We start from the raw sequence: 17,898 nt of genomic DNA, 5'->3' as shown, positions 1-17,898 counted from the left end.
GATGGGGTGGGCAAGGTGTAACGTCTTTGACACTGTTGTTTTGAATAACTGCTTATGATAAATAAAATGAAATATACTTAAGAAAAAGCATTCTGTGTATCATATCTAAAGCATATGCATCGTTAAACGCCTTCAAAAGTGAGGAATGTCTCGAGAAAAGCGTCTCTTATAGGCGTACGGTGTTAAAAACGCAGAAATATATGTGTAGCTCATGAAAGTCATCCAGCTGTGGTGGTGGCATTGCTAAATACGTATTTTTGCTCCTTTGAGCTTCGGTAGGAGCAAGTATCCACTGGCATCCGCATGCCAAAAGAAAAACAACTACTACTGACCGAGTGAAATAGTGATTGAAAAATCACCGATGTCACAGTTAACCGCAGGGCTGAATAAAAATTCGTTATGAGCAACAGAAGCAGTAATAGACATTTTTTTGTCTCGCCATAAAAATATAGTGGGAACAAGGCACAGAATCTTTGTTTGCTAAAAGTTGAAGAATTGGCTCATATGTGTTGTATTTCGCAAATATTATCAAGGTTTCTTACCTCAATTACCAACCACCGGAGACAATCAACATTTAAAAGTTATAATTATTTTTATTTTCATGGGAGAATGCGATTGCTTAAGTTTGTAAACTTATCGATTTGTAATCAAGTTTAATTATTGATTTCAACTGAGTGTGAAGACAGTCATTTTAAATCAACTCTAGCACGACTGGTCTTATCCATTATGTATGTTTAAGCATTTCATTATTAATGTATTTAGAAAATTGGACGATTAGTGACTTTTCAAAACTATGACTAGAGTAATTAATCATTTGAGCTGAAATAGAATGGTGGTTGTCAGTATCGGAACTATTGATTCAATAAATTGAAAGAAAATATAAAATGAGGCAATGTCATGGCAAAGTCATCGGTTTCGCTTGTGACACATTCCAATGATCTTGAAGACGTGAGACGTTTCAGCTGTCTTATCCAGAGAGAGAAGATACAAGTTAAAATCGAAAACTCAGCGAGAAATAGAAATAGAAAATCAAATATAGATTTACAAGAACGTATCCAAATTCTCCAGAGGAACTACATTTTTAGGGACTAGCAAAACGGTTTGCTTGGAGAAGTACTATCAATGGAAAGCATACGGGAGAAAAGGTGCAACATGTCGTCCGTTTTATAGCAAACCGGATAATCACAATGATATAAGTCCTACACTACTCCAGCTTACTGGATTGACAAGTATTCGATCTTAAATCCTTCATCTCGCTATCATAAGCACCACTGAAACTGTGTAGCCATGTAGATCTGATTTGCTATAGAAACAAACTGGTGCCTGCTTCACCCCTTTTCATCACATCATCATTTTTCAGCCATATCTTATTGTTTTCTCATCCAAATGGGGTTTTTTCCCACAAAACAACTGTGAAGTTAGGGGTCCCCAACGTGGTCGCTCTTCAGTTAAACATAACAGCTAGATCTCTCAAATAACATACACAGGACATTAATCGCGTGTAGACTTGGATACCCCTAAAAGTACGGCTTGGTCGTAGCTTTGATGGTTTTGTCCAAAGATTTTCTCCTTGAAGGTTGACCTTAGGTTACGCAATAACAACAACAAAACCCCAAATATGTTGTTTTAATAGCAAACACCTAACATCCCCTCATACCACACACTATTAATAGGAGTATGTGGCATGCGATTAAGTAAAAAGGATCAACAAGTTAATTAGGACAAGTGGCCATGGGAAACAAAGTAGCGTTTGATAATTTCGGTGGAGCGGAAATGAACAGTTGGCAAGTGTTTACTTCTAAAGAAATGAAAGGTAGAGAGGAAGGATAATCATAATACATGTATAGATATATATATGTGTGTGTGTATATATATATATATATGTGTGTGTATATATATATGTGTGTGTGTGTATATATATATGTGTGTGTGTGTGTGTGTGTGTATGAAAGTATATATGTATCCATGCATGTATGTGCATAAATATAATAATTATACATGTAGTTATGCGTGTGTATAGTGTATATTTGTACATATGCACACATACATGTATATGTATATATATTATATGTATATATATATATATCTATATATATTATATATATATATATATATATATATATATATATATATATATATAATATTATATATATATATATATATATACACATACATGTGTGTGTGTGTCGTGTGTGTATGTGTGTATGCATGTTAAAGAAGGAATGATATCGTGATGAATTTATGAATGTCAAGGCTTACCAGATTATGTAAGGCGCCTCAGTGTATGTAGAATATTTCTTTCGCAAGAATACACGAGAAAAAAATCTCTTGGTATTTATTATTAGATAAAGAGAGGAAGAGAATGTGATCTTAGTCAAGACTACATCCAATTGGTCAGAGGTACACGCTTCACACATTTTCGTTACGTGGAATTTTCGAAATTTTTTTTAAAATCTGTTCTAAATCTATAATGAAGTTTGTCATAGCCCCATATGGCCCACTTGCATTCATCTGTTTGTTGAGCACATTCCTGATCATGCTTCGGATGAAACTATTTACATTATGCTATATTTAACATTTATGTTTCGTTTTTGGATTTGGTATGCAAGATTCTTTATATGAGTTCGTGTGTTGAAGCGTATTCTGACTCAAGAGAGTCAAGACTATTGAAAAGGTTGCAAGACGCAACGAAAATTTTAGGAGAATAAAAATATGAAATAAGTGGAAATTTTACCGGTGAGTGTGTTACATTGTAAGTTACAAAAAGAAAATGACTCTCCCCAGACAACAGAATAACATTTATGTCTAATATCAAAAATGTTAATGTGTTCTTCCCCGGTATAGTTAAAACAATAACTACACACACATATAAGCATCTTGAGCATTTTGTGACGTTAACATTTTATTTATAAACCCAATAGATATGGCATTTTATGCATTACAATAGGGTTATCAAACACAAAAACCGTGGGCTGGATCCTGTCTGCAGCAGTGTTTATTCCGGCTCCGGTTCAATTCTATAAAATTATGACATTATTTTTTACTTTAAAATATTCCCTAAAATATATATCGCTTACTTGCTTTCAGAGTTAGGGTCCCACTAGATGAAAAAGAAGCTTATGAATCCATATACAAGAAGTGCCATATCGCGATTCACCTACCGCGGTTCACCTATCGCGGTTTATTATTTAAGCTCGCGTCGATTCCTTCGATGTGTTGGTTTGCATTTATAACAAAATAAATATATACAAATTATAAAATATATATACAGTACAGTACTGTCTCTACTTCGCTGATTTTCACTTATCGCGGGGTGGTTTCCAAATTTACGTGCGTGTTCATCCGAATTGATTCTAATATGAGCGAAATTGAAAGGTTTTAGCTGAAATAATGTAATTTTCCTACCAGAAATTGGTTTCCTCGACAACTGATGACATTCATGCGGACAGTTTCTGTCTCTCTTCTCACATTAAAGACTCTTACTTAACATGAATGTTTATATATCGTGTGGACATGTTTTTCCATGTATCTCTGCACACAAACTTTTACCAAAGCCACATGTCCTTCCTTTCTTCATTTGTTAATAAATATTGCATCCACCCCACTCCTTGTCCGTTTACTTCGGCCTTTGATAATAATGGTCTCAATCCGACCTGTCAGGTTTAGTTTATGTTTCAATCCTAACTGCAAGGCTAGACGAATGTAGATCTCAGGCATTACATGGTACATTCACACACACATATATATCACACACACATATATATCACACACACATATATATCACACACACATATATATCACACACACACACACACACACACACACACACACACACACACACACACACACACACACACACACACACACATATATATATATATATGTAGTTAATCAAATATATCTTTTGACAATAAAGTGTAATGGATTTCTGGTAAGTGCTCTTGACATGGTAAATGTCTAAAACATTGAAAGTATTTAGAGATTCAATTAGAGCGAATATATATTAGAAAGTAAAAGCAGGAAGAATTACATAAAAAAATCACAGAAGATATTATATGTCCATAATATAAATAATATCATGTTAATAAATAAATATATAAAGTATAACTATGATCATTTAAAAAGATTTGCGAGATCTTACGACCGTTTCGTGAATATATTATTTCGAAATGAAATCCAAAGCTGGTAACCATTATTAGCAAGTATATCCACTCGCCAGAGAAAAGGATGAATTTCAGTGTAGTTAATCGAATGAAAGATATGCTATTTAAAATCGTACGATAAAGGCGTTGTTTAAAACGTTATTGGTATAGTTGTGTATTGATATAAATCTGGGCTAAAATTTTTGAAAAAATAATATAAATCCTTTGTAATAATCCGTAATGGCTGTGTGTAGACAGAAGTCCCATAATTCCTTTTCTCTTCAGTATGCAATCCTTAAGTGCAAAAGCATGAAACGATCGTAAGACCTCTCAAATCTTTTCAAATAATCATAGTCATACTTTATATATATATTTATTAATACATTATTGTTTATATTATGGACGTATTATGGCGAAGGAGTGGGTGTGGAGTAAGTATCTTGCTTACCAACCACATGGTTCCGGGTTCAGTCCCACTGCGTGGAACCTTGGGCAGGGTCTTCTACTATAGCCTCGGGCCGACCAAAGCCTTGTGAGTGGATTTGGTAGACGGAAACTGAAAGAAGCCCGTCGTATATATGTATATATATATATATATTGTTGTGTGTGTGTGTGTGTGTGTGTGTGTGTTGTGTGTGTGTGTGTGTGTGTTTGTCACCCCAACTTCGCTTGACCTGATGCTGATGTGTTTACATCCCCGTAACTTAGCGGTTCGGCAAAAGAGCCGATAGAATAAGTACTAGGCTTACAAAGAATAAGTCTTGGGGTCGATTTGCTCGACTAAAAGGCGGTGCTCCAGCATGACCACAGTCAAATGACTGAAACAAGTAAAAGGATAAAGAGTAAAGAGAGAGTATCTCTTCTGTGATTTTTATGATATAATTTTTCCTACTTTTACTCTCTAATATATATATATATATATATACATATATATATACATACACATACACACACACACACACACACACACACACATATATATATATATATATATATATATATATATATATATAGAGAGAGAGAGAGAGAGAGAAAGAGAGGGGGAGAGAGAGAGAGAGACCTCATAGCTATACATATCTTTGTTGCTGTAATAATATCCCTGCGATCAACTGTGATCCAGCAACCAATGACCATGACATCCAATGATCTTAAAGCCTCAATCATTTCGCCAGACAGACTCAACCAAGGACTACAACATCTAATTTGTCCTTTTATAAACAAAAAACGTGTAGGATAGTATTATGCATCATTTGGGAAGGTTCTGACATGTGATGATACGATTAAATGAAACTGAGAAAAACAGAAAGATTGATAGAAAGAAAAGTTTCGGGGAGTGGGTTTCTATCAACACGAGTGACAAAAATATGAGAAAGGAAGGAAAGAATTTATAAAGAAAATAGACGGAACAATATGGGAAGGAGTAAAATAGTCAAAATGGGACAGAAAAATATATCATTTGGAGTAAGGAAAAATATAAACATGTGTTTGGAAAGTGTTACGTAGAAGGAAATTTTTTAAATATGAATAAAGAAAAATGGAAGAATAAAGAAATGGTGTCGGTGAATATGAAGTTGAAAGCAGAAATATAAAGGAATTGAAAAGTGGAATGAAGTAAATAGACGAACAAGTTAAAAATAGCGGAAGAAGAAAAATGAAATTTACAAGGAAAATAGGCAGCATCGCTACAGCCTCTGGCAGAAACCGATAATTGAATAATAAGATTGAATCTGTAAATGATGAAGATAACAACAAAGAAAAAAGCATTAATAGAGAAAGAATGAAAGTTTAAAAACAGGAGAAAGGCGAGATAATTTAACGGTTTCAAATTTCTGGCAGTCGGTCAGCAAATTTGGTTAGTTGATTCCATGGATTGCATAGCTTCTCAGGCACTTAATTTATGGTCCCTGAAAGGAGAAAAGGCAATGCCAACCTCGTTGGAATTTTGACTAAGAACGTAAAGAACCAGAAGAAATGTTGAAGAACATTTTGTTCAAAACGCCAAACGGTTCTGCTAGTTCTCGCCGCCTTCGAAAGGTAAAATATAATAATAGAAATCAGCGGAGGGAATCGGGCGATAAACGATGAGCGGTATTAATTGAAAGAACCCCGCAAAAAGTCGATTATTGAATGTTGTTATGGTTGGTTCCTATCTCTTGCTGAAATATCGGATTCTCGCAGTCAAATGGGAAATTCCCAGTTATGGGTCTTTCGTTTTTGTCATGGTAGGAATGTCTTCCCAAAATTTCTTGCTGTTTCTTTTTTCTTCTATAAATGGTGATTTCCAAATTCGTCACAGAACTTCAAATTTGTAAAGAATTATTGTAGTCGATCGACTCCAGCATATTACTGGTATTCGTTTCATTTACCTCTATGAGAGGAATAAGAGGCAGACTGAAATATGACGAAATTTAAAGAAATCACTAGAATAGGTCCGATTATGGCTGTGTGGTTAAGAAGTTCGCATTGCAAATATGTAATTTCAGGTTCGTTCTCAAAGTACGACACCTTGGACAAGTGTCTTCTACTATGTCCCTGGGCCGACCAATGCCTTCTCAGAGAATTTGATAGACCGAAACTGTGCGGAAGCTTGTCATGCACACACACACGCGCGTATATGTCTATCTGTGAGTGTCTTTCTTTTGTTAGTCTTTGTCGCACACACTCCGCCACCGCACGACAACCAGTGTTGGTTTGATTGCGTCCTCGTAACTTAACGGTTCGATAAAAGTGACCGATAGAATAACGTACAAGACTTAGGAATAAACATAAGTACTGGAGTCGATTTGTTCGGCTAAAACCCTTCAAGGCGATGCTCCAGTATGGCCACAGTACAGTGACTGAAATAAGTGAAAGATAAAAGATACTAATACGAGGGAGGGAACCCAAAAGAACCCGGAATTTTGCAATATTATTTGATTCACTTAGTTTTACATGTTCGCACTTTTATCACCTTCAAAGTATTCTCCAGCAATGACATCGCTTTAGACGCGTTTCTCCACTGTTCGAAGCAGGACTGACATTCTTGCAAAGTGATGCCTTCAACCGTCTCCTTCATCTTTTTCTTCACCTCTTTCACATCTGAAAATTCCATAGCACCAGCTTCCGTCACCAGTGATGACCTTCCAAAAAAAAAGGGTCCGGATCAACCTCCAACTGTTCTTTCGGTTCACGACACGCATTCAGTCCTCAATGCTTTTCATGTTCCGTGAGCAAACGAAGCACAAATTTTGCTGCAACTCTTTTCAATCACAATTCCTCGTTCAAAATTCGTTTCCAGCAATTCTAGGACACACCAGTCATATCAACGAGTTCCTTAATTGTTCGGTGATGGTCGTCCAAAATCAGTTCATGAATTCTCATGATGTTTTCATTCGTTCGGGAAGTCGAAGGTCGTACTGAACGACGTTGGTCTCCAGGCGACAAGTGACCATTCCTAAAGCGTAGAAACCACTCGTAAGCTTGTGTTTTGCTCATAGCAACGTCCTTGTAAGCTGTTTGATGCTTGACAACTGTTTCGACAGCCTTTTTCCCCAGCAGAAAACATAATTTCGCAGAAGCACTTTGTTCGTTCGTTTCAGCCATCGCAAACATCGGCGAACAGGGGAGAAACACTGCAAAACAAAAACGCATTACGTGGCAGTACGACTACACTCGACGACTCCGGTAGGCAGACTGATGCCTGAGGATCGCATCAAGTGGCTTCTAGCAGTGGAAATCTGAACTACAACGTGCTTGTCATACAGAGAACGTTTCCGGTTACTTTTGGTTACCTCCTCGTATAGACCCTGGATCTTATCAAAAGAATTCACTGTTAGGAATGGTTCAAGAAAAGAAAATGGCAAAAAACTGAAAACGCATCGGATTAAATGCTTCAAATTATTTAGTGTCTATGGCTTATGTTTAACTGCCTGGCAGCATTGTCTTTAATCTCCTTGGATGGAATCAATCTGTCTCTGGCATATATCCTAACCTCGATTTCAATTATATCCTTGCCTTACCAATTTACAGCATTGTAAGGAATAAATATCTTTCATCTAATGATAAGTTCTTACCCAATTAGTTTTATAATCCGATCCCACCCACCCAAATGAAGTTATTTCGCGAACTTTGTGAACACCCTTTTGATTTGAACTCTGGTAGGCAGACTGATGCCTGAGGATCGCATCAAGTGGTTTTTGAACTCTGAGTGTCGGGAGCTGAAAGAAAACCACGAAATGTCTTCCCTTCTTGTTGTTATCTTAAATATTGAGGAGACGTAGGGTGTTGCGATATATTTAATTTTTATCACCGAGAACACGCGTGAATATCAGAAATTTCCAGGAGTTTTGAAAATATTCCCGAAGTATTTTAAAGAGTGATCAATGCAAATGTATCCTCGCAGACATAAATCAGTCGAAAGTTAAAACACAAATTGGAACGACAATTGAGAATAGAGTTAGAGTAGAGTAATGTGTGCGGAAGTTTAAATCATGCATAAAAAGATGCGTCGAAGTTTGTGATGTTTTTGGTAGAAATTAGACAGCTCGAGGCTTTAGGCTTCGAAAATCTATCTTCAAGCATCCGTGGACATACATTTGTCATAAGAGTATTCTGGAAATAAACTAACGTTCTGTGGACAGCTTTAACCAATTTATTCCATCTTTAAAGAAAAAGAACTGCATATTCAGTTTATTTAAGTCTGATGCATCCAGGAATTAAGATAGATCTTTAATGCTGTATGGTCAGCGGTCAAATGAAAGTCAGGGAAGCTTAACAGAAATGAGTCTGAAATTTTCGGAGATTGGTACCTTAGTTACCACAGATTTTTATCGAGAAAGTAAGAACCACCATGATATTATGGGACGTGGTCTAATCAGGGGTACTTCTAAGACGAATCTGGATTTCTTGTTAAAACTTAGTGGCGTGCTAAAGAAATTTGGTTATGTATCTGGGATTTTGAGAAAGGGATTAGCCAGTAAAATGGCAACAAAACACGCCTTGTTTTCTTTTTGACCCTGTTTTTAGGTTAGGATTTGCGAAAGGTGAAAATAAAGTTAATGATAATATTTGAAGCTGGTATGGTCATCACCGCGAACTAATCTGTTATGGCCATCATCCATCAATGAACTAATTGTAAAAGCAGTGTCACCTTTACTGTGGTTGAGTGGGTGTTGTTGTAGTCGTTGGTAGTGGTCGTTCTCTGTGCTATTGTAGTCAAAGTACGCAATGACCTCTGTGAAAATATTTGTAAAAGTAAGCGATCAAAGTAGAAAAGTACAAAATCAAAAGAAAATGGTCGACAGACGTTAATAAACAAATAATAATTCAAAAAAAGGAAACTGAAATAGAAAACAGAAAAATGAAGAATGACAAATAGGAAGTAGTTGAAAAAAAAGGGGGGGGGATTAATGTGTGGGGATATACCGGAAAGAATCGTAAAAACTAGAGGGAAAAAAACAACGGAAAAAAGCAACTGAATCTGCACTACATATGTCAGGCATTTTTCATCCTTTTTTTATTTTAAGATTCATGAAGGTAAAATCAGGCTGGGTGGGAATTAAACTTCGAAGATAGAGGAACGACACGAAATACCAGAAAACAATTTATCAGGTTCCTCGTCTTTCTGTAAAGTACTAAGTAATCCTTCACTCTTCTCCTAAATCACTTTTGCACACATTTAATATATATTATAGATATCTGAGATGCGGGTAGGTTTGTGGGTCAAATATAAAGTTAATGATTGTAGGGGGAGGGTACTGTAGAATGGTAAATAAGATTTTGTTGAGAATGAAGCTTTGATCCAGTTTCAAATCTGTGGTTGAACCATTTCGCTTTAGTTACGTTCCCCTTCGTTATTCCGAAAGAGAATAGTTTCCACTTGGTTTATGAAGACGATAGTTTCCACTTGGTTTATAAAGACGAGGGTTTCATGGTGAAATCTCTTGGTTACCATGGTCACCGACCCTCTTTCAAATACTGTATCACCCCCTTCACATCATTGTTGTTTTCAATAACGAATATTACAGGGATACAGATTGGTTGTTATTGTTCTTCTTGTTTAACCCGAGTTAACTGTGGATCAGGGAGATCATCAAAGGCATTCCAGTCGTGACTGCCCCGTCTATTATTCATTTTCTTGTATTACCCAATATCTTACTATTTTGTCGGTTCCATAGCATTGCACAACATGCTGCTTACCCTCAAAATTTGACTCAATGGCTTTTTTTGTGGAGTAAGAGAAACACCGGTACGTTTTTTTATGTAAGTCATGAATATGTCGACTGACCACTCAGCTCAGGTCCACTGACCACTCGCTGTTCAGTCGAGTAGCTTCTTGGTGGTCGAAGACTTCCATCTCTTATGTTGGAACAAGACTACAAATTACTGGACTGGATCAGAGTTGACTGGACCGATGTCTTTACGCGACTGGAACTCGGCTTATCTAAACCGCTGTGCTGAAAGGGGTAAAACCGACTTTGGTGGGGTACGAACTCGGGAACTAAAGAAAGTAGTGACGTCACTAAATACACCAAATTACTTTTTAAAAATAAAAATAAATTTTCAATCAAAACAAATTATCATAGCTTTGAGTTATAAATATTCTTTTCTTTTCTACAATTTGGGGGGAGGGAGCCAGTCGATTAGATTGACCCAAGTACGGAACTGGTACTTAATTTATCGAACCTCGAAAGGATGAAAGGCAAAGTCGGCCTCAGCGGAATTTGAACTCAGAACGTAAAGACTGACGAAATACCAATTTGTTTATTGCCCACAGGGGGCCAAACACAGAAATGGACAAAACAACGTCATGATTTTACATAAAATAGGAAAATAAAATTTATATAAAATATTTTTTAAAAATCGAATGAAATTAACAATACAGAGACAACACAAATGTAGCGATGATCAGGCCACGCTCCGACCCCACAAGGCCCGATCTATCGCTGGCATCTTTTTTTTTTTTGGTTCTTCTTCTATAGCCGACTAGCTAGGTCATTTTATCGATCCCGTTTGCCGAACTGCTATGTCATTTTATCGATCTCGTTTGGAGAACCGCTAAGTCGATCATGTTTGTCATTTTATCGATCTCTTTTAGCGAAATGCTAAGTCATTTTATCGATCTAAAGAAGAATTAGATTTTTATATTATATTTTCTGTAATGAACTGGAATACCTATGTTTCGAATTTCACCAAAATTGCAGATGAGTGTTATTTCCCTCTTTACACACCCAAACAAAATTGTAATCGTGCCACATGTATCCCATACTACTGATTTTTATGCGCATATTCCAAATTTCCAGTCTTATAGAACCTGTTAAATGGATTTTGCTCCTGAAAAATGAAGGTCATGGAGCTCTAAAATGTGAGAGTTAAGGCCCCTGTTGGGGGTGGGCATCTTAATGCCAACCAGAGAAGTTGAATTGTTGAGAATCTTTTTAACTTGGGTCTTATATTTATTGTTTGAATTCTTTGAAATAGGAGGAAACCAAAAGACGAATGATCACAATAAGCGGTCAGCCACAGTACCCTAGTCGTTACCAGTCCCAATGTAGTATTCCTCACCATCCAGGTGACATTACGAATCTATAGCAATTGGAAGGGCGTGACCCAACTGAAATAAACATTAACAACTGTGTGACGTGAGGGCTAAGGAGAAATGAAAGTTGGAGTTTGCAAATGACCACTATACTGATACGTAACTGGACAGAATAAATATACAATCTATAAATGTCTCTGAATAACCAGTAACTCAACTGGGAAAGCCTTGAAATCAATGTCACCGTGTGGGGACTATGTGTGACCCAATGATAATAAAAGACTGAAAGGAGATCTGCAATCAAATAACTTTACTCAACACTTTACAACTGAATCAGTGGAGGCAAAGATGCCTCTCATTTACTTGACAATGTATGCACCACATTGCAGAAATCACAATCTAAGTGTATGTCAAAGCAAACTCTTACACTCTTGTAATAATGCTCATCTTCTATGCTCGGATGACTCCACAGCTTCCAAGAGTACAACTATTCGTCTTTGCTTAGATAAAATGACAAAATTGTGGGTGTTAAGTCCCCATGAAGGGGTCTTTCTAGCTTGTATGAAGATGAAATTTTATAAATATTACTTCATTTGCATCTAATATCTATGGTTAAAATTTCATCAACAGCAAAAATATATGAATTGTCATGGGGGTTGTGGCCCTTATGCATAGAATATAATTTCCAAATTTCGTAAAGATCCATCCAGTACTTTTGACTTAGTTTTGGATCATAAAATAAATGACTAAAATTTGGGAGTTATAAGGCCCCCATTAGGGTGTCTTAGAATCCTCATGTGAAGTGGAATCTTTCATAACACTTCTTGATGTGTGTCAATTACCCATGGTTGAAATTTCATCAACATCGAAAATTTATAAATTTTCATGGTGGGTTCTTCCCCCTTTAAGCCATCTGAAATTCAAACCAAACATATTGCATTATACCCGCCCTTATGCATTGAATCTAAGTTTCAAATATCATAAGGATCCATTCAGTAATTTTGGTCCATGAAATTGAATGAAACACACAGCATTACGCGTCACCCTACGCTTCGATTTTCTGTTCCAAATTTCATTATGATCGGTACAGCAGTTTTCGAATGTATAAGTAATACACGAACACATAAATACATTATCTTTGATATAATAAATATGAATGTACACATATACATACATGTATATATATATGCGTGTGTGTGTGCGCGCGCGCGTGTGTGTGTATTATATATATATATATATATATATATAATATATATATACACATGCACAAAAAATAAATTGATACATACAAGTGAGTGGGCAAACAAAAATATGAGACACAGCCTAGTGCTTTTTTATATTGATAAGCTTGGTACTTATTCTATTAGTTTCTTTTTGTGAAACCAGTAAGTTATGGGGATGTAAATAAACGAACAGCAGTTGTGAAGCAGTGATGAGTGTGAAACACACATAGACTTAAATATATACATACATATATATATATATATATACGATTGATTTCTTAAAGTTTCTGCCTACGAAATCCATATATATATAAATATATATATATGTATGTATGTATGTATGTATGTATGCATGTATGTATATACACACACACACACACACAAAGATAAATTGTGTGGACAAACAAAAATATGAGATACTGATAAGTGGTTTTATTATTTTTTTTTTGATAAGCCTGGTACTTATTCTATCAGTTTCTTCTTGTGAAACCAGTAAGTTATGGGGATGTAAATAAACGAACTCCATTTGTGAGGCAGTGATGAGGGAGAAACACAAAGACACGCACACAGGCTTACATATATACATACATATATATACGATTGATTTCTTTCAGTTTATGTCTACAAAATCCATTGACAAGGGCTTTGGTTGGTCTGATTCTATAGCAAAAAACACATGCCAAGTCACCACACAGTGGGACTGAACCTAGGACCATGTGTCTTGGAACGAAGTTTGTTACCACACAGCCACACCTGCACCTATGTATGTGTGTGTGTATGGGTGTATATATGTATGCACGTGTATATGTGTATATATATATATGTACATATTACATGTACATCTATATATATATATACATCTACACATATACATGTATACATATACATCTATATGTATAGAAATAAATGTATACATATACAGCTATACACACTCACACGCGCACACACACATACATAGGTGCAGGTGTGTCTGTGTGGTAACAAACTTCGTTCCAAAACACATGGTCCTGGTTTTAAATTTAAATTTAATATAATAACGGTGAGAAATTGAATATTAATTTGATTAATATGAATTGAAAACCAGTGGTGTAGCATATAAGACCATAGCGGATCTTCTTCTAGCAAAATGGATGTCCACTGTTCATGGTTCATTCCTCTTATATAATAGTTTGACTTTAATAGTTTCAGTATTAAAGTGAAAGTATCTGACATTACAATAGAGATGTTTTTGTTTCATTTTTAACACGTAATACTGAAATAGTGGAGAAGATATGATATTGCTGTGGGCTCGCCCTAGACAAGAAGTTAGAAATTTGCCCATGACACTACATGGACCCTAAGTAAGGCATGTATAAAATTTGAATGAAATTGGTTGTGTAGTTCTCAAGTTTTAGGGATTCACACAGACAGACAGACAGACACATTCTCAGTTTTATATATATATAGATTCACACGGTTCCTTGCACGCACAACACTCGTGCAACATGTTTCTATCTCTTTTGGAACGTATACTCCTACAGACATCTCTTCTCCAGCCACACCTTTCTTTTCAAATGAAAAGTAAAAAATGATCGTAAATCGTGGCCGGAGATAAAGTTGCCTGTCTTAATCCCTTTTATCCTAGTCTTCCATACTGCCTCTTTCGCTATTGCTACAACCGTGAGTAAACAATTCTTACCTTCGTTTGTTAAAACTTCCGGTGGTTCGATTTTTATGATTGAATCAGTCGACAGCTGTACTAGTCCTTCGCCGGACAACAGGTATTCAGCATAAACCTACATTTCAGATATCTCCGAATACTGGACAATAGCGTGAGGGACGGTTTCCCTGTCTCCCCAGCATCTTGGACAGGTCGGAGACTGACGCTTATCATGTCTTGCGAGCTTATCCCAAATGGGCATTATCCCAAACTTGCGAGCTTATCCCAAACTCTGTAACATTTCCAGGTCAAAGACTTTTGGAAGTTGTCCAAAGTTCTCAACCCGAATGTACGATGAAACAGGCTGTCCAGACCATCGTCACATTCAGACTCTACTAACCTACTATATAAATTTCCAGAATAGCAGGAGGGTCCTTACGGCACTCTTTATGCCATTCACTTGACCTCGGTCTACGAAAACACTAGGCTTCCTATTTGCAAAGACTTCTGAATTCGGGGAACATTTGATCTCTTTCGGCACACTCTTTGATCTCTTTCGGCACCCTCTTTGATCTCTTTCGGCACACTCTTTGATATCTTTTGGGACCCTCTTTGATTTCTTTTGGCACCCTCTTTGATCTCTTTCGGCACCCTCTTTGATCTCTTTCGGCACACTCTTTGATCTCTGTCGGCACACTCTTTGATGTCTTTCGGGACTCCTTTTGATCTCTTCCGGCACCCTCTTTGATCTCTGTCGGCACCCTCTTTGATCTCTGTCGGCACCCTCTTTGATGTCATTCGGGACTCCTCTTTGATCTCTTTCGGGACTCCTCTTTGATCTCTTTCGGGACACCTCTTTGATGTCTTTCGGCATCCTCTTTGATCTATTTCGGCACCCTCTTTGATGTCTTTCGGCACCCTCTTTGATCTCTGTCGGCACCCTCTTTGATCTCTGCCGGCACCCTCTTTGATATCTTTAGGAACTCCTCTTTGTTCTCTTTCGGCACCCTCTTTGATCTCTTTCGGCACACTCTTTGATCTCTTTCGGCACCCTCTTTGATCTCTTTCGGCACACTCTTTGATCTCTGTCGGCACCCTCTTTGATGTCTTTCGGGACTCCTCTTTGATCTCTGTCGGCACCCTCTTTGATCTCTGTCGGCACCCTCTTTGATCTCTGTCGGCACCCTCTTTGATCTCTGTCGGCACCCTCTTTGATCTCTGTCGGCACCCTCTTTGATGTCATTCGGGACTCCTCTTTGATCTCTTCCGGCACCCTCTTTGATCTCTTTCGGCACACTCTTTGATGTCATTCGGGACTCCTCTTTGATCTCTTCCGGCACCCTCTTTGATCTCTTTCGGCACACTCTTTGATCTCTGTCGGCACCCTCTTTGATGTCATTCGGGACTCGTCTTTGATCTATTTCGGGACTCCTCTTTGATCTCTGTCGGTACCCTCTTTGATGTCTTTCGGCATCCTCTTTGATCTATTTCGGCACCCTCTTTGATGTCTTTCGGCACCCTCTTTGATCTCTGTCGGCACCCTCTTTGATCTCTGCCGGCACCCTCTTTGATATCTTTAGGAACTCCTCTTTGATCTCTTTCGGCACCCTCTTTGATCTCTTTCGGCACCCTCTTTGATCTCTTTCGGCACCCTCTTTGATCTCTTTCGGGACTCCTCTTTGATCTCTTTCGGCACCCTTTTTGATGTCTTTATAAACAAATAAATATACGACAGTATACAACTTCAAGAACTAAATTATATAAGTGCAGTTTGAATATGCAAATACACATATGCAAATACATATAAGAATTTAAATACATGAATAATACTATGAAAAGTTTAAAAAAGCAAAACTAGAAATGGAGAATCCGGGTATCGATCCCGGTACCTCTCGCATGCTAAGCAAGCGCTCTACCACTTGAGCTAATTCCCCACTCGCAATGTATTGCCGCGAAAACTAAATCCATATAATATATTAAGTTGAATCAGTGGCGTATTAGTATCTGGTTAGGTACGCAATAAGTACAAATGTTTTGAACTAAAATTTGTTTGGAATTTCACTGAAAGTCTACGCCATTGTTTCCCGAAGTGGACAGAACCGCAACCCTTCTGGTGGAAGAGAGAGCCAGGGAGGCATTGAAGAAAAATGGGGCGGTAATGGATGGCAATACCCCCTCTATTTATCAGAGGTACACTCGACTTTTGACAGTAATGTTTAAAAATTGAACTAAAAACACATAATTGGAACAATCTCATCAAAAACAAAAACAATGTTAGACAACAATGGAGAATCCGGGTATTGATCCCGGTACCTCTCGCATGCTAAGCAAGCGCTCTACCACTTGAGCTAATTCCCCACTCACTCTGAAATGCGCCAAAACTAAATCCATATAATATATTAAGTTGAATTAATGGCATATTGGTAACTGGTTATTCAGACAAAACTAAAGTTGGCAACTAAATATTGTTTATGGAGGTGAGAAGTTTGATTGTACATCTAAATTTTCTCAGCTAAAGAAACTATCCAAACACAAGCTGCGGTAGGAAACATTAAAAAATGGTAAAAAAGAAAAACACGAAAACAAAGCTTATTTGGCGTAGGAGTGGGTGTATGGTAAGTAGCTTGCTTACCAACCACATGGTTCCGGGTTCAGTCTCACTGCGTAGCACCTTGGACAAGTGTCTTCTACTATAGCCTCGGGCCGATCAAAGTCTTGTGAATAGATTTGGTAGACGGAAACTGAAAGAAGCCCATCGAGGAATTACAACCGTGTTTCGTGGTCTGCTACCACAACAGCTCCTTTATAGGATCCAGTTAGCTCAAGACATCATCAGGAGGAACTACGTCCGGTTTCGGCCCCTACTCCTCTACCGTTTTGACGTGGCGCACCCCACTTTCAGAGGTGTCTTGAGCTCTGATGTTGGGTGCATGTCTTCTTTCTTCTGTTCCCTGGCTTCTTCGATGTAGCGTCAGCGAGTGTCAGCCGGTGACTGACTGACTTGTCAAATTTCTTCCTTTAAATACCTGCCGCATAGGCTCCAGCAGGCAGCCCCAGCAAGTTGTCACGTGACACTGCCTCACCTTAACTGACTAGTGAAGGTGCGTAGTTTTAGCCCGCGCATTCTCTAAACGACCGTCACCTGTCAATCAGCGAAGCTGATTCAGTGTCAGCTTGTCTCACATAATGATGTTATTTCCCGCCGGCATGTTACGACTTTCAAGCCATTTTCGGTCTTCCCGTTTCAACCATATATAGAAGCTGACTTTTTCGACCGCCTCCTGTACTCTCCTATGTTCTCTATTACTCTCCTATATTTATATGTAAATATATATATATATAATATATATATATATATATATATATATATATATATAT

General features: G+C 37.5%; 2 non-coding genes across 2 annotated transcripts; both read right to left on the bottom strand.

Annotated features, from left to right (window-relative positions):
• Positions 1-16,381: 16,381 nt before the first annotated feature.
• On the bottom strand, positions 16,382-16,454 carry Trnaa-agc. Its single transcript has one exon. It is a non-coding gene; the product is annotated as a tRNA-Ala (tRNA).
• Positions 16,455-16,805: 351 nt separating this feature from the next.
• Positions 16,806-16,878, bottom strand: Trnaa-agc. Its single transcript has one exon. It is a non-coding gene; the product is annotated as a tRNA-Ala (tRNA).
• Between the last annotated feature and the right edge of the window lie 1,020 nt (positions 16,879-17,898).

This window comes from Octopus sinensis, linkage group LG8 (genome assembly GCF_006345805.1).
Source record: "Octopus sinensis linkage group LG8, ASM634580v1, whole genome shotgun sequence".
Lineage (NCBI taxonomy): Eukaryota > Metazoa > Mollusca > Cephalopoda > Octopoda > Octopodidae > Octopus > Octopus sinensis.
This window is presented reverse-complemented; position numbering and strand designations above follow the sequence as displayed.